This window comes from Falco punctatus (assembly GCF_963210335.1).
Source record: "Falco punctatus genome assembly, chromosome: 12".
NCBI classification, from domain to species: Eukaryota; Metazoa; Chordata; class Aves; order Falconiformes; family Falconidae; genus Falco; species Falco punctatus.
In genome coordinates this window covers 24190536-24215648 of record NC_137592.1, presented here as the reverse complement: position 1 = coordinate 24215648, position 25113 = coordinate 24190536, and the positions used below count along the sequence as shown (strand labels likewise).

General features: G+C 40.2%; 1 protein-coding gene across 1 annotated transcript in view; it reads right to left on the bottom strand.

Moving 5' to 3' along the window:
• KCNK2 (potassium two pore domain channel subfamily K member 2) overlaps positions 1 to 25113 on the bottom strand; it is a 183577-nt gene that overhangs the window by 117181 nt on the left and 41283 nt on the right. Inside the window, exon 4 of the mRNA XM_080408486.1 lies at positions 1 to 25113. This exon is cut by the window's left edge and continues 39583 nt beyond it. The gene's annotated coding sequence lies outside the window, so the exon portion shown is untranslated.

Genomic DNA, 25113 nt, shown 5'->3' with positions numbered 1-25113 from the left:
TCAGCAACACGTAAGTTGTTTTCTATAGTTACAACTTACTGGTCATGGTTATATGCTCCATCAATGGCACAACTCCACTAACCAGAGAACAAGGTACCAATACTGAGTTCCTCGGAGAAAAATCCACGTTTGTGTTGGTAAAAATTATTGAGTCAATGTCTGTATCTAAGGCAATTCTACTCCTTGCTACTGTAACACACAGAAATTCCTATTAAATCACTCCTGTAGCTAAAAACTTAAACACTATGGTGACTCAAGGAAATGAAGGATAAAATTTTCACACCTGTTACATGTCAGCAATGGAAGACCCATTCCTGCCAGTTCTTTCATCAGTATCTTTCCATTACTGTGTCCTTCCAAAATGATAAATAAATCCCTGTGAAAAAAAAACACATTGGGAACTGGTTCTTTTAGATTTTACTATTTGCAAAGCTATATATCAGATTCATCTCTTTTTAGCCCAACTTGTTGCAGTGTGCAACTGTGACCTTACACAGATATCACAAAACCTAAAAGTAGCAGATTTTATCAATGCATGGTCAATAAGAAGCATTGGCCCAAAATAAAATCAGCATGCTTTTGGCTGCATCCTGCCTTAAAACTCAAGAGCCCAAGCAACTTCTGGACCATCACAATTTAGTGGACAACTCTCGTTCTCTTGCACTCTCCACTCCTTGTTTCCCTCCACATGACCTTGCAGATGTTCCCACGGAAAGTTATCCTAAAACAAGTCAATTATCATCTAGGAACTTATATCTGGAACACACCCCTTTTGTGCATGGATACAGTTCAAGGTGATCAGCGCACTGTAGCACAGCCCTGTACTGTAAGAAGCTCTTCTATTTGCAATAAGATCAAAGGTATCTTGGCTTTGCCATTTAGAAATCTAGATACTGATTAAAATTCTGGAACACTCTGACAACAGCTGCTTTAAACAGAAGTTACCAGATGGTAATATTTGTGTGGGTACCATGTCGTCTGGTAAGGAACAAGCTAATGATGCACAAAATGCTTTGGTGCACATCCTTCAAGCAGTAAACTTAAAAGCGATATGAGGCTTCATACAAGGACTCATGTACACGGCTTTGCAAGTATGTGTGATACAAATAATTTTTACCAATACAAGTATACAGGTAAGGAGCCACAAAGTTATTTGGCACATGAGGGTTTTTGGGATTAAAATGAGTATCAGCCTTCAAAATGACTAATGTTTATGAACTTCTGCATAAATTTGCAGAAAGCTATAGATCATCCTTTAGATGTATTGCAGTTATGATGGTGGGGGTTTTTTACATTCCAAATATAAAAATCCAGCAGTTATATGGAGATTACAGCACAGGTCTCTCCCAGTCATATTTTGGAAATGGAACACGATGACAGCCTAAAACCCAAAATCCAACTAAGCCTGTCAAGTTTAAGGAAAACCACCAGAAAACTCAGGAAAAACTGTTCATGGGTTATCATCAACACAAACAAGACTAGAGCTGTTCCCTACAAGAAACAACTTGGCATTTCAGGCAGCTAATTTCAGAGCTATCTGCTGTATGTATATGCATAACAGGCTCTGATTAAACTCCTTTGGTATGAATGACAAAATTGATAATAGAAAAATGACAGGAACAGTAAGACTGCAGAGGTCCTCAAACTTTTTAAACAGGGGGCTGGCGCGCGGATGAAGTGGCAGGCAGTCATCTGTGGCTGCTTGGTTTCCCCACCACCACCCCCGGCGAGGGCGGCGGGGTGTCTGTAAATACTGGGGGGCAGATTGAGGAACCTGGGGGGCCGTATCCGGCCCACAGGCCATAGTTTGAGGACCCCTGAGTAAGAGGATTCCTTGCACTGGTCTTGCAAGGACTGTGAAGACTCTAGAGGCTCAAATCATCATCAATATCCTGGTTTTTTTATTTACTGAACAAATCCACAGAGCATCGCTCACGCAGAAATAAAAGTAACAGTATCTATTAAATTGTGGGCTATTTCAAGAAATACATGGTTGTGGTCTGCATTTCCACTCTTACTCTAGAGTTCATGCACTATATGCAAAACTAAAAATAGACCTTCACATGCACCTTGATTTCATTTTTTCATTCAACCCTTGAGCAATACAAAAATAGGAACCTATTTAAAGTATATACTTTTACACAGCAGGGCTCAGTTGGAATCTCCCTGAAAATCATGTGGGACAGGTACCCTGCTGATATAAATTGCAGTGCTGAAACCTTTATCAAAGAACACAGAATAATGCTGAGTAATTAATTCAACATTTTTGTGTGCTGGAAAGCTCACTGAATTTATTTTTTGTTTTGTTTTACTGAAAATTAAGTGTAGCAGGCTTGCTTTGAATTAAATACTCTACTTCTCATAAAAGATTTTTTTCATAAAACAAAAGAAGCCTGCTGACAAATAACAGATAACTAAAGTTTGATCAAGGTCAGATAAATTCTGTTCTTAAGTACCTCTGTAAAACACAAACGTATTACTCATTAGGACTCTTAGGAAAGAGTCCCTCAAGTAAGCATATGCCAAAAAATCAACTATTTAAAGTAAATGAGCAAAATTCTCTACAAATGGTCTAAGTCAGTGACTCTGGTGATCACCCTTTGTTCCTCTATCTTGCTATTTAGGACTTCTGACAAAGAAATCAGAGTGATATTTGTTGTCCCTAGAAATTTAAGACAGAATAATCACATCAAAACATATCAACTTATTTATGTATTTTTTTATTTGTTCTGTTGGACAATTTCTCCAGGACAACTATTATATTCAATATCCTCAGTATATTAGCATCCTGCAGTAATGTATTTAAGTTGGGCATGTTTATTATATTTATTAGCCAATGGACAAAAATAACAGAATGAGATGTAATAGAACACATACATCTTGTATGTAGTTAGCAAGCAATATATTTAATTGTTTCTCCTTCATTTTTGTTGATTTAAATGAAAGTAAACAACAGATTCTAAATCAAATACAATTTACTTATTACAGACCAAATTCTTTTCCAGGGATCTGAGCAACCCTGAACTTTAAGTATTACTGTAGCCCTAGAAGTTTACTGTAGCAACAGTGAGGCATTCCCACTGGACTGCATCTGTATGCCTGCATTGGGGAAGAGAGGAGTGTCCTACACAGCCCTGTGTCCATCAGGAAGAAGAATATGGTCACATAATGTCCTGCCTACATGTTGAATGTGGCACTGACATATGAAGAAACCTGGTCCATGTACTCTCTTGATTTTCCCAACACCTGAAGCGTGAGAGAAGCTCTTGCACAAGAGTGAAAAGCCAAAGTGCAACTGTGCTGTCTGGAATAAGCTAGGGGACTAGACAAAAGTAAGTGAGAGCTACAACTTGCCCAGAGTGCCAATGAGAGAAGACCAGGGGCTCAGCATCAGCTGAGGTCACCATCATGGTCCACCACTCCTGATGTGAAGCTGTCAGATCAAGGATGCGAAAAAGTGGCATACCGCATAGCCTATTCCCATACACAGAGGGGAAAGGATGCAGCTCCTGAAAACCTTCACATTTGCTCAGACTAAAGGTTCAGCTCAGTACATGGAACAGAGTAAGCAAAAATCATGTCTCTTGGCAGACCCTTACAGGTCTACCACAACACAGTTACCTGTCACTGTTTTACCCTGACTTATTCCATCAACACTTCTACTTTCTTCAGAGATGGGTTTAAGCCACAAATTGCACATGCAGCTCTAAATTCCCCTGAATTTTCAGATGAAGAGAAGTGCCAGGAATTTAAAATTTATTTTCCCGTAGCTGGGAAATTATTCTTACAAAACAATAGTTCTCTCCTGTCCAAATACAGTAAGTGAGCACACGTTTTATTCTCCTAAAATGTGCACAATTGTACAACTAAGCTGTTTCTATGCTGTTTACTTGTCATGATTTCACTTTCATCACATTCACATACTGAAGTATTCAGCTGACAGAACAACTAGCTTTCTTTTTAAACAGTGGATGAAGAGCTATGAAAGTAGAGAAAAAGTGAATCTGACACAATGTTGGAATTTAGATACATGATCAAATATCTAAAATGCTAAAGGATCTTAGGGCCTAAGGAGCTTTTTTTGTCTCCTGAATTATCACTGGACTTTTCTAAATGTTACGTGGAACTGGGGTTGGAGACAACACAAAAAGTCATTTAGATTAGGCATTGCAGTCTTCAAATAAAATGTAGATGAAAATTATAGAAACTCTGGAGGTCATCCTACTGTCATTAAAACAGATTGCAAACCTGCTGCAAGACAGAGGGAGCAGGAGCCAGCTATCTGGTAAGTTATTAAATATAGAGCCCTATTTAAAAGTATGCAATTTCTTCAATACTCAATCTTCAAAGCAATCTGTCATACACTATGTAGTTAACCTTCATAATATAAGCATTGTATCTGCACTTTGAAAATAGAGTAACTAGGGATAATTTAGCGATCCTCTAGCAAAAGTGGTGTAACTGTGCCTCAGGAGCTGCCTCATTCTTTCTGGCTTTGCCTAAATGTCAGTATCAGGATTTTAAAAAAGAATTTCTTGGCTTCTCTTCTCAGGACAATATCCAAAACACTATCTCACTTTCTATGCTGCATGAAAACAGAATTAAAATAACAGCAGTATCTTCCACCTTGTACTGTGTATACCATTTTGAAAGTATTTCCTGTAACTCTATCCAAGCTCAACAAAAAGCACCTACAATCTGAAGCAGAAAGTATCAAGTATAGTGACTCCCCAAGGTCACACCGTCACTAGTTTTATTACACCTGTGCTGCACAGCCCGCTGAAGTAGTTACCCCATAGGCTAACTTCTGGAGAAATTTCTGCTTTTGCAAATCTATTGTTGTTCGCATGCAACAATATCAGTCATATAAGGCTTGCCAACCTTTTGATCATCTCTACACCCTGTGGGTAGACAAGTACAATTAACACAACTCAATCCCTTAAGTCAAAACTGCTGAGATCCAAGAATTTCATATTTTTCTAATAGCGAATCCATCTTTAACCCACAGTACTGGAACATGAATTGAATATAAAGTAGGCATAATACCTTAACAAATATCCTAGATTAACATTTCAATTACTGTTACTACATCAATAACAAAGAAAAATTAATAAAATAACTGCAGGATTAAGCAGTTATGGTCTAACATTTCTAGTCTTACTATGATTTGTTCAAACCCATTACAGGTACTTACATATCCCAGTTCTCCAAGAAGTAGAATGCAACACATTTTTGTTCAAAGATAATGTGTTATAACAGGAAGCATTCCTAGTGATGCACAGGTCCTAACAAAACCAGCAGCTGGATAGAACAGAGGCAGTGTGTTCCTTAAAGACATTTAGCAAATGGGATTTCCATGTCAATCTGCACCTGCCATTTTTAAGTGACCCCTCTTGACCCTCCACAAGAATAGGCAAATAGTGTTAGATGTTTCATAGGGGTTTTGACACAAATGTCTTCAGGTAAACATAACCATGCTAAACATGTTTAACAGATTAATAAAAAATAAGATCCCTCATATTATAAAGATGCTGATAGGGGTTTTCATTTTGCTTATCTCTGTTATCAAGTACAAACTCAACCTCAGCATGAATCTGGCATGACAAATTAAGATAACGACAACAGCTTCCTTTAAATTACTTGTTTCCCACTCTGTTTAAACCAGTAAATTGCATTTAAATGTGTCTTTCAAGGTGGGGTATTCCATATCTTGTTAAAAGCCTCTGATTCACTTCAGGATCCCTTTATAGCTTCCTGTGTAGGTAAGCAGGGTTTAGCACAAACAAAAGCCCAACTCCAAATATAGGCAGTTGTGTTTAGCACTGTGTTTGTTACCACATTAATTTCCTGCATTCCTGTTCCAACATGAATGTCATTTCCCAGTGCAGAGAAGCCTCAGTTGTAGACAGTTTACAGAGATCAGCCTCAGGCCACTAATACTCTGGAACAGAAATGTTATTCTTTCCTTGGAGACCCATGCCATCTCTGGAATGAAGGCTGATTTTTCAGCACACAAACGAGGATGCTAAGTGTATTTCTTGGAGGAGGGATTCCTGAAATTTTCCCAGGGATGGGAAAGATTATTCTTTCTGTGGTATCAGTACTGGAATTACATATTTTCAGAAGCACAGGAATGACTTCGGGGAGTGACAAGTTCTTCTCCTTTACTTCCCACTACCACCTAGCAGTTCCTGACCCTTTGCCTTGCTCTTGGCAGGCTCATCACTCTTTATCCCCTTATTTAAAATTGTGAGCAAGGAAAGAATGTTTTATCACTGCCAAGGAGGAGTGGCTGCACAGGGCGTAGGGAAGGCAACACAAAGGAAGGAAAAAGCTGTGTGGGTAGGTGTGTTTTTGGTTTCCTATCTATGCAATAGTCTATGAAGCTTCACGCTACAGCAGCATCTCATAGCACATATTGCCTCATGTAGAATTAAATCATTTTTTTAATTTGGAAACTTAACAATCAGCAAGAATGCTAGCTGGCAGTACACAGCAGCTCCTTCATCCAAGGAAGGATTCTCATCTCCAAGAAGGACATATTCCTTCTGCTGTCAGTGAGCCATTTTCTACTTTGTGCCAAAGAGTCTGCAGAAAGTCTGTCAGTCAAGACGAAACACACAGATTCAAAAACATAGCATACACTTGGCCATACCATTCCCCACAGTCAGCTACAGAACTGAGGGAAAAACATATAGCATCTGTGGAGGATATGTGAGAAAAGGTGATTTCCAGTTCACCAGCGTGTGTGAACAGGTAGGAGAGATGTATTGCTTCTACTATCCTGAATGCACCTCACCCCCACACCCATCTGCACACATATCCATAGAAACCAGTGCTGACCCACAACACAACATGCTGCACTGCACCCTTTACACATTCATTTGGGATATGCCAAGAATGATCCCTACCCATCCTCCTTATACAGCATCACGTGTGGGACTGTCCCTTTCTCACAATGCCATTGTTACAGTTCTGGTCTTTCCTAAGCTCTCCTGCTTTTCACAGTCCCTCTGCAGATATCATTGTATCATTGCAATTGCCCTAGGGCAGCCATTCTTACCTTCACATCTTGCATCAGGGTCTTCACCAGCAGCAGCTGACATAGCTCATGTGATTCATGATCATAAGCCATGCATATCATATGTAGCACTCGTATGGTTGGGAAGAAGCCTTACTTGGAAACAGAACAGTGAAGAGACAGAGATGGACGTACCATTCATCTCAGACATGTCTGGAGGTACATGTTGCTGCAACAGATTTACAAGTAAATCAACTTCTTTTTTTTCCAATTTGTTTTCAGTGTTCAGGGTTATTTTTGGCTAAGAATGTTATTCTTTGAGTGTCTGAGCTCCTCTGGAGGCTTCTTCTTCCTGTGAACCATGGACTGGTTCACTGAGCAGCCTCCAAGTCCTGTGTGGTAAGCTATCAGTTCCAAGAAGAATGAGTCAAGTGTTTGCCCACATGAAATTCATTCCCTGTTATTTTAGGAAGAGGCAGAGAGGCTCATAACTCATTCTCATCACTGCTGGGAAGCAATCACCAGGTCTCTTGCACAATGCAGTGAACAAGGCTTTCATAGAGATTTAGGCAACATAATGTTACAGCCAAGGTAACACATGACATGGCAATGCCATGGAATGTGCTCTTGTAACGCAAATTGAACACTTCAAAAGATATCCCTGCACTTCATCAGGGATCGTCCATCTGCATCCAGGTTGAGATTTGTTGAAAACATTATAAAATAGATTCTGCTAATTATTTTTAAACTTGTTAATGAAATAATTGCATTACTAACAATGACAGTAATAATTTGAATTGTCAATACTATGGATTAAATCCCACAGATGTGCATCAGGATCTAAGCTGATCACTTCCTTTGAATGTGAAGGGTTTGGAATCCCTGGGTCATGGATCTCATTTTGGAAAGGTGAAGCTCAATCTGCAAACCCATGCTTGATCTTGCCTTTCTCTAAAGAAAGGCTGAATCTGTATCAATCCTTTCCTTAGCTGTGCAGATGTATCTTCTGCAGTGAACACAGAAGAGCAATGCTCAGGAGGGTCTCAGGGAATGTTAAATCCTCTACTCCAAGCCCAGATTGACAACGGGCCTGAAGAGTCACATGAAGTCTCCTTTATCAGGCTGCAAACTTGTATCAAGTGCCACTGCAGAGACTAAATTATTGCAGTGATCCATATGGCTGGTGGACGGGTTCATCTAGGTTGAGGTACTTTATAACTGTAATGCCTAATTACCTTTATGACTTCACGACCTGTAGAATCCACCAGCCCTGCTTATGAAGTCCATGTCATGAGTAAAGGTACTGATAGTGTACCTCCAAACATGGCTTAAAGAACAGAATTTTTGCACCAATTCCCAAATCCTGCTTTCTGTTACAGAGTTGCATTCAGTCATGTAGTTTTCCTATGAAGGACTGAGGGACAGTGTCTGCTTTACAGACGCATGACAGAACAGTAAATAGCACAGAATACAATGCCATATAAAAAGAAAGTGGCAAGTGGTCACTGTAGCTGAGACTGAGGTTAAATTTCTTTCTAAAGCTTCTCTGTCAACAAGCTATTTAAGGCTTGCCTCTATATTTTTATCCTTCCTGCTGGTTTGAGTTTCTGGATCATTACTGCAAATTAATGATAAAGATATTAGTAAGACAGACTTCCTTCCAGTGGTTGGAAACATGTATTTTAGAAACATGTTCCTCTACCAGTTTATTGCAGCCAGAAATTAAAGGTTTCCAAGAATCAAATCAAGCTATTTATATATTAGATGAGAAACAGAAGGGATAGATTTTACTTTTAAAATTTCAGCAACAAGAGCAACTTATAACTGTGCCATTAAGATGTACTCTGGAGAAAAATGAGCAGATGTAAGTATATTTATAAGTACCCATCGGTTTAGCTTGGTTAGGAGTGAGAATGCAGATTTTGTATGTTGCACGTAAAAAAGATGATGATGGAAATAATCTCAGCAGCAGCTTAATTGTGCAGTCTTTATGTTGTGCTTGAACTTGCAAGATGCACAATCTCCACTAATGTTCACAGGGCAGTGTAAGCACTGGCAGTTGGTATGTTCTCTAAAGAAGTAAAACTTGTGCATTAGAGATGCTCTTAAGAGGATGACCTCCTCCCTAAGTGATACTTTTCAATTCCTGTACTGTAGCTTTCACCTAATAGTTTGAATCTCACACTGATTCAAATGTGATCCTTTGCTAATGCGACTACTTCAGAATGTAAGAGGTATGTTGGTTAAACTCATGTGACTGCAGCTTCCTGGAAATAAAATTTAGAATAGTAAAGCCACAGAAAACTGCAAACTCCAAACACATTACAGTACACCCAGCTTATAACAATATCCCCTGAAAGACACACAGAGGGAAAGCAAGCAAAGGACCAAAGGATAACATGAATTAGTACAAAAACCCTACAGATATATGAAGATTGGCAAAGGCTGGGAGAATTCAGTTATTTCTGACATTTATAATTCTGAAAATTAGGCTCCAAAGCCTCTAAGGAGTTTTTGCAGCACAACTACATTTGAAGTCTTAGTCTTGATGTTTGTTTTTACTACAGCATTGTCTGCCATGGTTGGAGTAGCCCTAGTCACCAAGATGGTGACTAAAGAATGTTGTAAGGCAGCTAGAGAAGCACTTTACACATCTTTCCTTTCAATAATTCTGCAACAGGGAGACTGTCACAGATGAGTTTAGGATTTAAAATGGAATAGCATCTCTTTTTTGCCTCTTTTACCAATTCGTTTGGATGCACCATATGCAAGCAGGGGAAAAATCTGCTTGTGCTTTTAAGATAGAGGATGGGTGAGAGGGAAGTAGAGGGGAGGAGAGGGAGAGAGAGGTGGGGGGAGAGAGAGGGAGGGAGGAAGAAAGGGCAAGCTGGTTAATGTTTTTCTTTCAGCTTGTTTTTATGAGTCACTCCACTAAGTATTTGCATTAGCAGGTCTCCTGCTGCTGCTAGATCATTCAACTGTTTGTTTAGTTGCTGTGCCTCTTGAGAAGTCCAACACCGAATTTTTATACATCTTCCTTGTACTTTACTAATGAATTAAATCTTTAAAAAACAAATAACTTCCCATCAGTGTGGTCCCTATGGCAGTAGCAGTCCCCCCAAACTCAGTACTATTACCCACTTGATGTAAAGGCTACAGAACCAGATGAGTGATATTTTTTGTTGCTTCTTCATGTGTTGTCTCCTGACCAAGTTGTACCAGAAAAAGTGAAAATAACAACGTAACCGGAATGTCACAATATTCAAGTTTAAAGTTGCTTAAATCTTGAACAACATTTGCAAACCCAAACACTGAGTATATTTTTGGTCAAATCACTTTGAAAGAATTGTATTTCTTCAGGTATGAGACTAATATTGCTCAGAAACATATCAGATCAGAACCTACATATGCAATAAGACTGACATTGCCTTATTCCTACAGAATAGGGTCTTAAAAAATTTTTACTACTGAGTTATACAAGAGCAGGTCTGTAAGCAAAACTCCATCACAGCCAGCATCAAAAGAAGCTGCTAAGTCAAAGGAAAGCAAAGGATGAAAACAGCAGACAGCTTTTCTGTCTTTATGAGGATAACTACAAATTTTCTGTTTGACCTCCTTTACCTCTTGCTTATTCTTCAACATTCTGAATTTCTGTAAGTTTGCTTTCAACAAACATTTTTTGTATTCCCTTTTCAAGAGTACCACTATAAGAGACATTAATTAAATACAAGCTAGAAACCTGCCTGTTATGAGTAAAAGGCAATAAAAGCATCAGAACTTACCTGTTCACAGAGAAGGATGGTTCAGACAAGAGATCCACTCTATGTAAGAGACTGGGTCCCAAGAGGAGCATTTGTAAAGGAAGCTCTTCAAAATAGCTCTATATCTTCTGCATAAGGTGTTTGTTTTGTTTTTCCTTGTCTTCAGTCAAAACAATGACTGATAGGAGAAAAGGGAGTGTTTAAAAGGATGTAAAAGCCTTGTCTTGGTTCTAAAAGAATCAGCACAATAAGAGCAACTTATCTTGATTGCAGGTTTATAATCTACGCAACTTTCTCTTAAGCACAGTCCAACCCCAAAGAGCAACCGTGTATAAATGGTATCTTCTTACTTACTACATCTGTTCCCTGTGTGAATTTGGACATGCGTGCGCTGACTTCAGTAATCAAAATACTGCGTTTTTGAGTTACTTGTTATTCTTGCTACGCCAAGATAACTGAGGGAGTATGAGCTACAGCTTTTGTCTATCATCAACAGAACTATGGGATAATTAAAGGACTAGTCAGTTATTTGTATGCAAATTAACTGCCTAGGGGAAATTTAAAGCTTAGCTTGCCCTTCAGAACATTTATCACCTGTAGAGATCTGCTAGAAGACATGAAGCTAGAAGATAAAAATGTTTTGTTGCTTGATTTAATTTGAAGACTTTTAGGGAAAGAAAGTCTGCCTTCCACTTGCCACCTGGGCATATTTTATTTTGAAGTGGCTGGAAACATTAAACACAATTTTCTCAAGCTGGAAGTTAAATCTCCTTCCTGTATAACCATGGTTTTATTCTAGATACATTCTTGCCCTATATGCTGCTTAGGCTCAAAACAGAGTTTAGAGAGGGGATGTCACTGTGATGGCTCTGAACAGCAGTGTCTCTGCTTAATACTGACACCAAGACAGTGTTACAACTTGTGTTCTGCAACTTATACTATTTTCCAGAGCATGGTATTGATGTTTAAATTTATTTACCTATACACAAAAAGCATCAATGATCAGCATGTTTTACTTGGAATGTCCTTCCTTATCTCTTGCTCTACAGCAGGTGAAACTTACTAGCTAAAACAAAGATGTTCCTTTGGAGTGGTTAGGGCACACTCAATAAGAGTATAAAATAACTAGCAGTCAATTAAAACATTCCTTCAGGTGAAGTGCTAAAACACTGTCTGGACTCTGAGAAAGCTAGATTTAATCCGTGCTAATAATCCCATGAAGGATTTGTTTCAAAATTACCTGAGCCTATGCAGCTGATTTGCCTATGGTATAGCCTTCTTGCCTGACACTGTGGCTTGTAACTCTTCCACTGCGGGCTCCTCAGTTCCCGTTCTGCTCTGTAACGCAGCTTCTTAACAGCTTCTTTTGGAGCTGCATAATCTGAAAGGCAGGAGACAAAGAGGTCTGGATAAACATTTTTAAAGAACTGCAGAAAATATCAGAGTAGTGCTCACATGAAGTCTAATTTATCCTCTGGTCACTTAGTGTGGGTAATGGACTCCGGTGATGGAATGTGCGTGCCCTGGGCTATACACTGGTTCATTACGCACGTGCAGCTCCCTTTAAGTTTAATGTGAATTTAACATACCAAGGAAAGGGAGGACGTACCATTCAGGGTGAATGCATGTCCTCAAAAAAGCTAATGAACTCCTACAATAATGCCTGTTTCTAAGATAATGTTAAATATTGGATAATGATAACTAAGCACTTTTATGACTGATATATACCTGTCAATTGTTCATCTCCATCAGTAGTGTGTTAGTGACAGCACAGAAAGATGTTTTTCTACCAGCTCTTTACTCACTCTTAACATTAAATGTGTGGGGAGAATTATTGCTTCCAAGATGTTATTTTTTACAGTACCTTCGAAGCAGCACGTGGCTGGGGAGCGCTCCGTGCTAGCGGGCCAGGCGGACGGTCAGTATCGCCCACCTGGTCACCACGGCCCTTCTGCACCTCAGAGCCTCGCGGAGGGTCCTGGCCGCGGCCTGGCCAGGCGTCAGCGGGCACACGGCCGCTCTTGCAGCCACAGCCCCGCGCTGAGGGTCTGAGTATTGCCTCTGATGTGCCAACACATTTTATCGCTCACCTTTTGATACATGTTTCTGAAAGCGCTCGGGGTGATGCACTCGCTGGCTGCCCGGCCGCAGCCTGCACACGCTTCGCCAGCCTTTGCCGCCCAGGCCCTCCTGAGAGCCACGGCTCTAAAAATAAGACGGGAGAGCTATAAATAGGAGCCGCTGAAATAGGTTTCAAAATGACCCGTCAAGCCGCTGCTGCGGAGGGGAAGGAGGGGAGGGGGAGGCAGGGCGGGCGAGGTGGCCGCGGGGCAGCGGGGAGGGCGGCCGCGGCGGGCCGGGAGGGCAAGGGGAGCGGCGGCCCGGCCCTGCGGCTCCTCCCCGGGCAGCCGCGGTTGCCAGGCGGATCCCCCCGGGCCGGCGGCCGCCGCTGTGCGGGTCTGAGGCCGCGGGAGCCGAGCGGGCTGCCCACCGCCCGCCAGGTGAGGGCCACCCGCGCCGCCCGGGGGGGTCGTGAGGGGACGCGAGGGCCGCCCCAGGCTGCGGGGGGGGCAGCGGGGTCTCAGGGTGCCGGGGTCAACGCTCCTCGGTGGAGCCCGGCGGCGGGACCAAAGGCCGTGGGCACAAACCGAAACACGGGAGGGTCTCGCTGAAGGTGGGGAATCACATTTTCCTGTGAGGGTGACAGAGCACCGGCACAGGCTGCCCAGTGGAGTCTCCATCCTTGGTGACATTCGCCAGCCACCTGGACATGGCCCGGAGCAGGGGCTGGGAGCAGGTGGCATCAGAGGGCCCTTCCCGCCTCTCCCACCCACGATTCTGTGAAATCCTGTAGAGCCCCACTCAGAAGTACCACAGGTGAGGGTCCTCCTTTGCTTAAAACTTCCCAGGATTGTGCTTAAATTTAATAAGAGCTTTGTAGCCTGCTGATGCTTACGGCTCTGTGGTGGAGAAGGTCTCTTAGGGCAAGCTTTGATTGCAGCTAGCAGGCCTCCGGTGGGGAGCTGCCTGTGCCTTAAGAGAGCGAGCAGCAGGGAATTACATTTAATACCTCCTCCTTCCAGTTCTGACGTTCTTTCAGCAAGTAACAGCAGGGCTCCCCTACTATGCTGTATGATCTCGCTCTGTTAACTAATTTCCCCTTGTAACAGGAATGCTCTCGCTTGCACAATGGAAAATAAAAAAAATCACGTGGCTGTAAAGCCTGGTAGTTTAAGGGCGCTGTAGTTTTAAACAGTGGTTTTTTGTCCTACTGAATGCTCTGCTTGTGGTCTGATCTAACCTGTGCCTTGCATCATTTGAGAAGATAAGAAAAACCAGATAAGTAAAAATCAGAAAACTGTCCCACTTCACCACAGGTTGTTTTTTTTAACTGAGAAGAGCTGGGTGTCCATGATGAAGACAGCCAGCTGCAGTAGCGTAGCCAGTATTCTATTGCAAGTGTTCACGAATGCATCTGAAGGTACTCTGTCCTGCTTCAGAGAGATTCATTGTAATTGAGTACATTTTATTTGTTGTTGAACTGCTAGCAGAAAACGGCCTCTTTCAGAAAATGGAAAGTTTAATTGCAACAGTAGAGTTTTGCTACACATTTTGGAGGGTTCATTTTATGAAGTATTTGGCTGCCAACAAAGCCTTTTTCAGCCAAACTCTGATGGTATTTAAAGAACTGGCCGAGTACATAGTTTTTTTGAATACAAGGCAGAGGTGTGGCCTTTCTGTTGCTCTCACAAACTCACATACCTGCCCATATTTCTTCATACCTCCTGCTTGAAAACACCCATGTGTTTCTAGAGGATCAGATTGTAGCCTTGTTGAAGTCAATGTCAACATCATTGTGGACTTCAGCAGGGGCTGGAACTGGAAGCAAACTTACAATCATGATTGAAAATCAAAAGTAAAATGTCCTTGCCTATGACAGTTATTATACCTTTGGTAAGTGTTTTACTGGGCCAATTTTGTGAAGGATAAAAAGCAAAACCAATTATAGAGGGAGGCATCCTACTTTTCTTTTTTTAATTAATTATAAAGAAATGAAAATATGCAAAAATGTGTCCTGATGGTTTCTTGAATAACATAATATGAAAAAATTAAGAAATTGCAACAAAATAAAAAAGTTCACATCTAAATAAATCTAACGGTTTTATAGCTGGGGTTGTAGGAACATGCTCATTCATGTTCAAAGAGCTGCTGGTTGCCCAAAAATATGGACACCTAAGATCTTTTCTAAGAAACACCAAGGAATATAAAGGTCCAGGCAGGTAAATAAAGACATAAAGATCTGGCTGGTGCTGGCAGCCTGATCCATTAAGATGAGAAAGTGTTGGCTCTTTAGCTATTTATAACTGGTTGGCACCATTCTGCATGTGAAGTGGATTCTTACTGAAAGCTTTAATGCCTGTCACTCAGGAAAGAAACATTATAATATCATTATTTTCATCCTGCAAGATCTGATTAGTCAAGCCAAAAACACACAAACATATAATGCTAACTTTATAACTTACAATTCTCTCAAAATCTTGTTGGTCTCAGCCTTGGTTGAATTTATCATTAATATCTGATAGCATATTTTTCCCTGTCCTTCAATACCACATTATCTTCGTGACGGTATAGAGAAGTTGTCTGTAAATCAGGGGTTTAATTTTATCTCAGAAGATTTAGATATCAGTGGCTGAATTAATTATGTAATTTAAAATTTGGAAGTTGTTCATTTGGACTCATTAGTCAAAGTGTCACAGTATACAGTTAACAGGAGGGGTATCTGGAAAATTTGCAAATGTTAATATTACTTAGCAATTTAGAGAAATTGAAATGCTTTCAAGGCAGCTGCTGAAATTGTTGCTAATACCACAAAGTATTGATAAATACCAAGATCTTGTTTCTCATACTTTTAATTGTGTTTAGAGATGACACAAACTGATATATCAACTAATCCATATGAATTCTGATAGATTTATTGGGAAGAATAATAAATTCTGCCTTTATTCAGAAGGTAACTTCGGAGTTCTAGAAAGACATAGTATGAGGACAGGAACAGATTGAGCTTTATATATATATATACACTTGCTGAAGGGTTTTTTCAGGTACTTGAAAGGCAGGATTCCGGTGGCAAGATGCTGAACTAGACAGACTGCAGTTCTGATACAAAAGAGCAATCATTTTATTGACATATGTCACTAAAAAGTTACAGCAAGTTCAGCTTCTTGAACTGCCATTGGTCATATCCTCAGTGATTTATACTGGCTCTATAGTTATCCCCTGAATTGGGCTTCATACTTCCTCCTGTGGGGTTTTTTTTGGCATTTACGAATAGACACATCGCTGTTCCTGCTATCCTTATGCTAGAAGCTTTATGTCTAGAGGGAGAAGAGCTGGTTTTTTGGCTTTTGGCCATGGGGAGCTTTCTGCCTGCTCTGAAGAAATTTCCTAGCATCTAGTGCTTCACCCTCCCTTGTCACAGTTGTGGCCGATCTTGACTTTGCTTTCTGACACCTGACACTGATTGTTCCTCACCCGTGCTGAAGGTGCTGTAGTAAGCTTCCTGGCAGCCCCACCAAGTGCACAGCATGCCCCTGAAGCAACATAAAGAAAAGAAAAAGTTCCCAAACCTTTTCCTCCTCTTCAGCCATCAGACTGTTATTTCTGTCTGCTGCAGCTGCTGCAGGAAGAGGCTGCATTACCTTTGTGAACTGTTGAAACTTGTAACTAACTGCTGTGAGCCAGCAGGTTTCAAATGGGAACTGTAGTTCCTTGTGAAGATCTTATGCTCAAGATGGTCACCCTTGACCTACCACATGGCACATCAGTGATGATTTAAAGTCCTGTGGGCTGAAAAATGGAAAATAGAAATAACAGAAGAAGAATAATAAATAGCGTGACAATTTAATAGAATGAACTTATTTTCTTGACAAAGTCCTAACAAAAGAAGCTATAGACTTATTCGAGTAGTTCATTCATGTAATATTGTAGTTCCAACAACTGTGCTGAATACACGTTATATCTGACAATGCATTATACCTGACAAAAAGGGGGGAAACTGAGTAATTCTTCACTGTATAGAAGTTGGCTTCAAAATTCCTTGCTTTGTCAGACAATAACACATCAGTATCGTGTTATGTAGAAAAATTCAAAGCACGTGCATGAGCAGAGGAAACCTAGTCAAGTAGAGGGAAAAATAGCTAAAACTCCAGGGAGACGAGTCAGCAATTACCAGATGCTCTGGTTAAATATTCTTTTCTGTGCTCTTTTTCATCCTTTTGATTTAATTTCTTTTTTAAGATATATTGTTATTTTTAAATTAATATAGTTCACACATGTCCTGACATTCCTTGGCAACTAAACACTAGGATAAAATTAACAGAATATGTTGGATGAAGGCCTGTTAATTAAGAGTGCATTTGCTTTGTCTTTTTTTTTTTTTTCCCACTAGGCATTAGTTCCAGTTTCAGCCTTTATAGGCAAGAGAAGACCAAATGGTAAATAAAACATGCAAGACTGGTAGAGTCTGAGCTTCTGGGTGTAGGTCAGTGGCCCCTATGCAGCCTGTGGCTTTATATTGCTCAAAACAACAGAAAGGAGTTGTCAACCAAGCTACACTGACAGAAGAAACTGAGTCTGAATAGCTCCTTCTAACTTATAACTTAACATAATATCATTTATAATTCATAAGTAAAGAAGGCTGCAAAGTGGCAAAAGACTTTACCAGTGCTGCCCTGCATCTAGTCAAATATGTCTCCAGTACTGGCCATAAGTAGCTGCCTGGGAAAGTGTAAGAACAGAACAAGAATACAACACTATCCCCTAATGCTTTCCTCCTCCCTTTTTCCTTTCTCAGCCCCACGGGGGAAAAAAGGTCTTCAGTCTTTGCCTAACCAGTGTGATGGACACATAGACCTCAGAGTTTTCTAGCAGCACCTATCTCATGTTTCAATGCTTATTTGTACTTAGATTATTTCTTGTGACTTGCTGGTTGTGCTGTGTTAGTGTTTAAATATTGACAGGTCAAGACTCATTTTGAGAGACATGTCTGCATAGTGAAGGATAACTATTGCCCTGAGAAGCTTTAAACTCTGGTTTAACTAGACAAGACAGATTGGAAGGGAAAGAGGTACACATCGTGGTCTTTGATGCTCTAAGTTATGCACTAATTATAAATATATTCCTAAAATAATTTCCAGTCTGGTAGATAGAACATTGCTGCAGAGTCATAGCAGCAGAACCCCTTCACAGAAATTTGAAGCTCAAGGATATTTCCACTGCCACAGCACTCAACCCTCTTCACAGGGAACAGAAAGAAAGCATTTACTTGCTCTGGGGGAGAGCAGAGCATGCTGGTAGAGTAAGCTGCACATCCTTGGCAAGATGCTGCCACAAACCTCCCAGTCAGTGGAGAAAGGGTTACTGCCAGGGTATAGATTGTGTCCAGGGCAACTCTGGGGCCCTGGATGAAGGAAGAATCTGTACCGCACCCATCCTACTAAAGTCAGCCTTCTCCCTGCTGAGAAGAGAAATAGGATTTTTGGAAGGGGAAGTGGGGTAGATGTGATCTTAGGGCTTGAATTTTCAAAGAGGTCTAAAACAACTGAAGTAATGTGCTAGCAGCAGGCTCATATCCATCAGCAGAGACAGCATACATTTATTTATATCTTGCTTTTACCTGCCCAGGATGGGGCCATATTTCTTGTTGATAAATGCAATCCGAAGAGCTTCACTTAGAATGTGCTTATTTTAGAAACTCAAAAAAAGAGTTCCTGCCCTTGTTGAAGTAACTACTTGATTGTGTTTCCCACTGAAAACCATGAGCTACCACAGCATGGCTGCACACTTGAGAGAGAGCTCAGTTACTTTCTCAAGCGCACAAGTCATTTGTTCTTCATCAACTAGAGTTTATGTATTAATGGTCTCCCTGCTGTTAAGAAGTTCTCTCATTTGGATACAGTGTAAAGGATAACAACTTGCAGATGAACTCTGGCCCACGAAAAGCCCAATAAGAGTGATTCTTTATCCTGCAGGGCAAGAGTATAGGTTAATCAGTACTTGAGCAACCCTCAGCCATTTAATTGGGATAAAAAAGCTGATACAATTATAGTGTTTTTTCTATTTATTTAAGAATCTTCAAAGTGTAACTAGGAAATCATGCATCTGTCCTGGACGAGAAGAAATAATTGATCTGTATGCAGCTACCCAGAAATGACATGAAGTGAGTGAAAATGTCAGAGCTCTTGCAAAAAGACATCCTCTTAAAATATACTGCTAGTTAAACCATGTTCCGTTCTGTTAATAAAATGAGAGAGAGAATAAAGAGCAGAGTCATAGTTTTTCCACATGCTTTCATGGTTTTCTTATTTATTTGCCTTCTGTTCTTACTTTTCTGCCTGTACAGATACCCAAACTATAACATTTCCCTTTTACATCAAAGGGATTTGAGGAAGGACTGCCTTGATCTTTCTTCCTTTCATCTGTCTCTCCTTGCTTCTCCATGTTTTCTCTGTAGCTACAAGTGGATACCACCCAGTGACAGCAAAGGCATTTGAAAAGGAGTGTCTTTGCTCGGTTGAGGGGCCTTGCAGCTGACAAGCACACTGCTAAAATTGGATCCTGCTGATCAGCGGGAGGATGGCCTGGGTATGGGTTCGTACATATCTTCATAGGGGCTCTTGAGGGTATCACTTACATAACCGTGCCAGTTGCTTAATTTGCCTCCAGCTCTTAACAGTTAATCATGCCGCTTAATAAAGCTGGTAATTAAATACCACAAAGTACAAATATGAGGGTGTTCACCCAATACAGGTGTGGTAGGCTTTAGTAGAGCCAGTCAAGTGGCGGAACTCCTGTTCCACAGAAGGGTCCAAATTATGCCTTATAAGAATGCGTGTTAAGACCCCTCTGCTCGTGCTCATTTTTTAAAATTCATTGGGTCTGGATGCTCTGTCTTGTAGGTTCTCAAATCCCAGGGTTTTCACATTTTTTAGCCATTTGCACCAGAGTGAGCCCCGAGGAGCCCAGAGGAGGGTCTCCCAGGGCTTCAAGACTCAGACCTTAGGCATAAGCTGAGTTCTCAAAGGTTTCCTGCTGCTCAGCTGGGAGGCCCAATGTGATGTGTAGCGTTTGGGCTCACAAAAGAGGACAGCTCTGCTGCTTCCAAAAAGCTGGCAGGCCTGTAATTGGCAGGTGGAGTGGCTGCAGTCCCCAGCAGGTGGGAATGCCTTGGGGCTGCGGGCCCTGGGAGCCTCTGCTCTCCTGCAGCCCGCTGGGTGAGTCACCGGAATTCCTTCCAGGCTTTATTTCTGAAGTTCAGTGAAACCCTGTCCTTTGTTGAGAAATACTTCTATTTTGACAAACTGACAAAAAATGCCCGCAAAAGTCCTGTTTTTCTGGAAATTTTTCAAACAGCTTTAAAGTGAAGCACAAGCAAATAGTCAAGTTGGGTTTGTTTTAATGTTCTGGATTAAGTTTGCAAATGCTGCTTCTATATCTGATGCCTCACGAGGGATGCAGGCTTCTGTAGGTATTCAAGTATGGACCCAGAGTGATTCCAGTCCACTAGGAAAAAAACATGGATTTTATGATGCTGACAAATAATGCATATCTAATAATCAATTCTGAATGCTAGATGTCATATGCATATCTCAGACACTGTAGTTCTGTATTCCTGTGGATGAAGGTCCACTCCTTTTCACCCAAACTTACTCTACCAGTAGAAAACTGAGAATGTTTTCAAGCATAAATTCCATTTGTTAGTATGTATGGTCAGGTCTGTTTCAGTTTCAGAACTATGCTAAACTTTCCATATTCCCATCAATGGGAACAGCCCAATATATGGTTAATTTTTAACCCACGATAGCATGCAGTGATAAATCCTTCCAAATGAATATGTGAAACAGGATATTCTACCAATACAGAATAACAGTACAGGAGACCTAACTGATGTTGAAACCTTCTTTAAAACTGGACTTGTCACCATTTTTTGTACTGAGAGCCGAATCTTGCAACACAGAAGCTCTGCAAATCTGAGAGCTGGTGCTGCTCAGCAACCTACTGGAGGCAAGTACAAAGCTCCAGAATCAAACCCTTTGGTTTTGGAGAATGATCCTCTCACAGTAGCAGTTGCTTAGCTGTATACTTCAATCTGTTTCATTGCACATCATTCAAAATATTCAGAAATAGTCTGTCTTATTTCTTCTGTGAATGCCACAAGCTATGTCATGTTGTATCTGTGCATTGTTATTAGCTAAAATATAGAAGAGCATCTCTCCTTTCTCTAACTTCCATTCAGCACTTTTACTGTTACCTTCTTAGGTGTGATGGGTTTTATATTCAAAAGAAACAATTCCCTGTGAAGCATTTTAGTATCTATCTGTCCGCTATAAGACCTGATTTTTCATCCATATAATTTACAGCCTGGGTCTCCTGTTAAAAGTACTGTGCATTGATGAAAAATAGAAAAATATTACACTTACTGATTGTTTTACTATAATCCAGTGAAATTCAAGTAGTTTGGCACAAATGAAAGTAACCACTGCAGAGCTTGTGTAGGGAGACAGATTCAGGTATTGTAGAAATGCAGAAAATGCAAAGGAACAGAAGAGACTATGCTGACAACAAACTACATAATAAAATAGAAATGAATCTCTGCTAGATCTGGGGCTTGTTCCCTCATCTAATGACTGCAGAGATCAGGGCTTAATCTATAGCTGAATAGGTAACTATTGAGTATGCAGTATGGATTCCCTACTGTGTCTTATACAGGTTTAACAGAGGTGGTCATAAAGAATGACAGATTTAGGAAATTCCTCCTTTCTGAAACTATCCTAACACACACCAGCTTCTGTTACTATACCCGAGTTTAAGCAGAGATGAGGCAGAAGCTCTGCTCGCTCTCAATTTGATGTGGCTGAAATGGAAAGCTTCACAAAAGTTAACAACATTCTTTCAAAGGCTATATACTACTTGTTTTCATTCTAAGAAAAAGGCAAAAATAGTAGCAACTGCATAGCTTCTGAATTATTTTAGTGATAGTACTAAAGCATGGTTTTACAAAGTCTGTGTAAAGCCAACAGGACTTAAGTTGGTGGTAAGGGATATTGCCAAATTACTGCTTTTAAGAGACATTCAGATGCAGAACGGTTCCCTTGTTTCACTCTCAGAGACTTTGCTCTGGAAAAGGGTGTTCCTCATTCAAGGCCTGATCTTGAATTTAATTGGAGTATATTGCTAGTGGGCATCACCTTAGATAAGCTCTGGCTCCGTATGTGGTATTGGACCACCACAATGAATCATCATAACTTGAACACAATAGGTTTTATACTGTCATCTCAATGGTTTTCAAAATACGCCTTGCCAGAACAATTTCCTTTTTTGTATGGCTTTCTATGGGGAAACACATGGTTCCTAGAGGCTTTTAGGGCTCCATAAGTCAAAAATGGTTGCAACTATGGAAACTTTGCACTGTTTCTTCTCATGAGAAAGAAAATTCCATGCATTACATATTTAGAAAAGATGAAAATAGATGTCCTGAGGTTTAGGCACTGGTCTAGTTACTCGGAAAAACAGGTTTTCTTTCTCTGCTGGTAACTCTCGATCTTGTTACAATGAACAAACCACTTAATTTCAGAGGCTGAAAAAGAGTAAGACAATGCTTTTTTTTTTCCCCACCTGCTATTTATGTGGTTTGCAAAGTTCAGCTGTAAACTCTTTGAGTATGTTGATGAGTGACTGTTTTTAGAACCTGAGACAGCATTCTTACTGAGACTTCAAGAAGTCACCAGAGTTCAAACAGCAGCAACACTTGAATGAGTTAACTACTGTAAATGCACACATAAAGGACTAGTTAAAGATCTGCCATTATTGTGAGTGTGTTCAATCATAACAACTGTTTGGTGCCTGTGTCATGTGTTACATGTAGCACACATTAAATTAAATGTACTTGGGTCAAACAATTACAATTTTTGATATATGCTTGTTCCACTTTTATCTGTCCACACCCAGAGCAGTTTCCCACTGATGTTTTTCCATTTCAAATCATAGTGGAGTAATTGTTCAGCTAAATTATAGGACTGGACACAAGAAGATGGAGATTTGCTCCCTGTTCTGAAGTTGCACACTATTAAGAGCTCTTTTCATAATAGTATTCTTCTGTCTGTCATGCCTTTCACAGGTCTATGACAAAGAAAAAACCCAAAAGTAATAATATAGCCAGAGATAATTTATATTTCTAAAGAAATCCAAGAATCAAAATTATTATTAGTAATATACACTGAGGTGTAGCTAAACTAATTTGCTTTTAAGTCTTTAGCCAGTATATACGAAGCTATGATTAAGTTCCACTAGTCTTCAAAACGCTCAAGGAATATATCTAAATAAGTGAAATAAATGAAAAAAATCAAATGTTTTGATGTGTCACCTGGGATTTGATAGCAGTAACTTGCTTTATCTATATTCCTTTGTGACTATAGAAGGATGTTTTTAAAAGGCAAAAAGAAAAACTGACCTTTTGATTATTTTATTAACTGAGGGACCTATGACAATTAGAAATATGAGCACAGGGGAAAAGCAATAATGTTTACTCAGCTCCCATTTATTTCATAGTGTTTTTATTTTAAGCCTGTGGTCTAAGGTGGCAGAATTTGATCAAAAAAGCACTGCTCATAATCCTTTCAGCTTTTGTTTTCTCAGAACACTGTTGTCATACTCTCTGTTACCTGCACCCTTTTAAGAAGGCTGTCCCAGACAGGCAATTTTGCCAAAAACTAAGCTCCAAGTGGTGAGGCCTGAATGTCAGAGCCAGTTGAGAATGTACTCTCTGAAAAAACAGGCTCTTTGTCAGGTGTCACCAAATCAAGGTCCAAAACATGTAGCCACTTTCTAAAGTCTCTGCCCTTCAGTTTTGGTTATAGCTGCATAAACACAAGGTTTGCAAAGTTGCAGCAATGCCTTTAAAACCAAAAATTATCCTTAATGCATGCGTGAGAACAAAAGTAAAGGTTTCATTATTTAAGAGTTAGACATTCCTGGTTCCTCTCCTGAATTACAACGTTGCCTTAAAATCAAAGAAAAAAATTGCACTGATTTTTCTAATTCTGATGGCGTGTCCTTTGACATTCAGGATCATCTCTAAGGAGATGTTTCCTTTGCAACTCACAAATTTAATCGGGCAAACAGAAGTTCACAATTAAGCAATTTCTGCTGGTAGACAATCCTTTGGAGCATAAAGCTACTGAGCTTTAGGCTCCTGTACGCCAGTTGGCTTATCTGCTTAAGAAGCATGGACTTTTAGGTGTGGGTTTAAAATGATAAGATTTATCTCGTGGAGAAGATTATGTATACACATTGCCTTGGCGACTGGCTTGCTTCACATTAACCAGGAATAGGTTTAAGCTAAAACAAAATAAGTTTTTAAACTGGACAAAGTCTATTTAAGTAATAGTTCAAATTATTGCTGGAACTTTTGCATTCACTAAGTTAAAAGTAAGTTAAAAAATTAGGACCAAAATTTTGTCTTAATGTTCAGACTTGCAAATTAAGGTACCAGCTCCTTGATTTTAGTGGGAGTTAGGAACATGATTGTGTCAAAAACCACACCACTGGACAGTTAGGAACTGAAATCTCCTGGATTTCCTATGAACCTGTGTCTGTCTGGCTCCTGTGAACTTAAGTGGCTTTTGAAATTGAGACTTGGCCCCTTCAGCTCTTAAGGCATACAGTAAAATTGAGCTGGCAACTCATTTGAGAGGAATTCAGCTGTCAGCAGTGAAACATATCTTCCAAAAACAGGTGGAATTCTGTGTATTTGGAATATGTGTTCTTGGAACTTGCCCTTAATTTAAAAGGAAATGGGACTTGTTTGCTTACTTTGCTGTGTTGGGCCTCACTTTTCTAGGTATGGCTTCTATGATATTAACCTATACTATTGCATAGAGTATCTTTAGAAAATCTTTAATGTTTTGCTTTTCCCCCCCCAGTGCTTCCCTTGGGCACAAGCAGCACAGTAGCACAGTGAGCTGCTCCTCCTTTTGCCTTGAAGATTTATGTTTAGTAGAGACGATCTTTCAGATTGCAAAATATGTGACATTTGCACAATGCCATGGCTCATTTTTGTGGCCTGCAGAAAATTACCCTGTAGATGCTGTTGTAACAGGGAATTTTCTCTCAGAGTGTCTGGTCAAAAGGGTCCTACTAATTGGTAGGGATTAAAACAAACAGAAGAAATCTGGAGGGAAAAGTAAACTTAGAAGTGCCAGCCTTCTCATACCTGTATCAGTTGTAGCATAGCATTTTGGCCAGGAGGTGACTCTTCTGTGATTCGCATAGAAC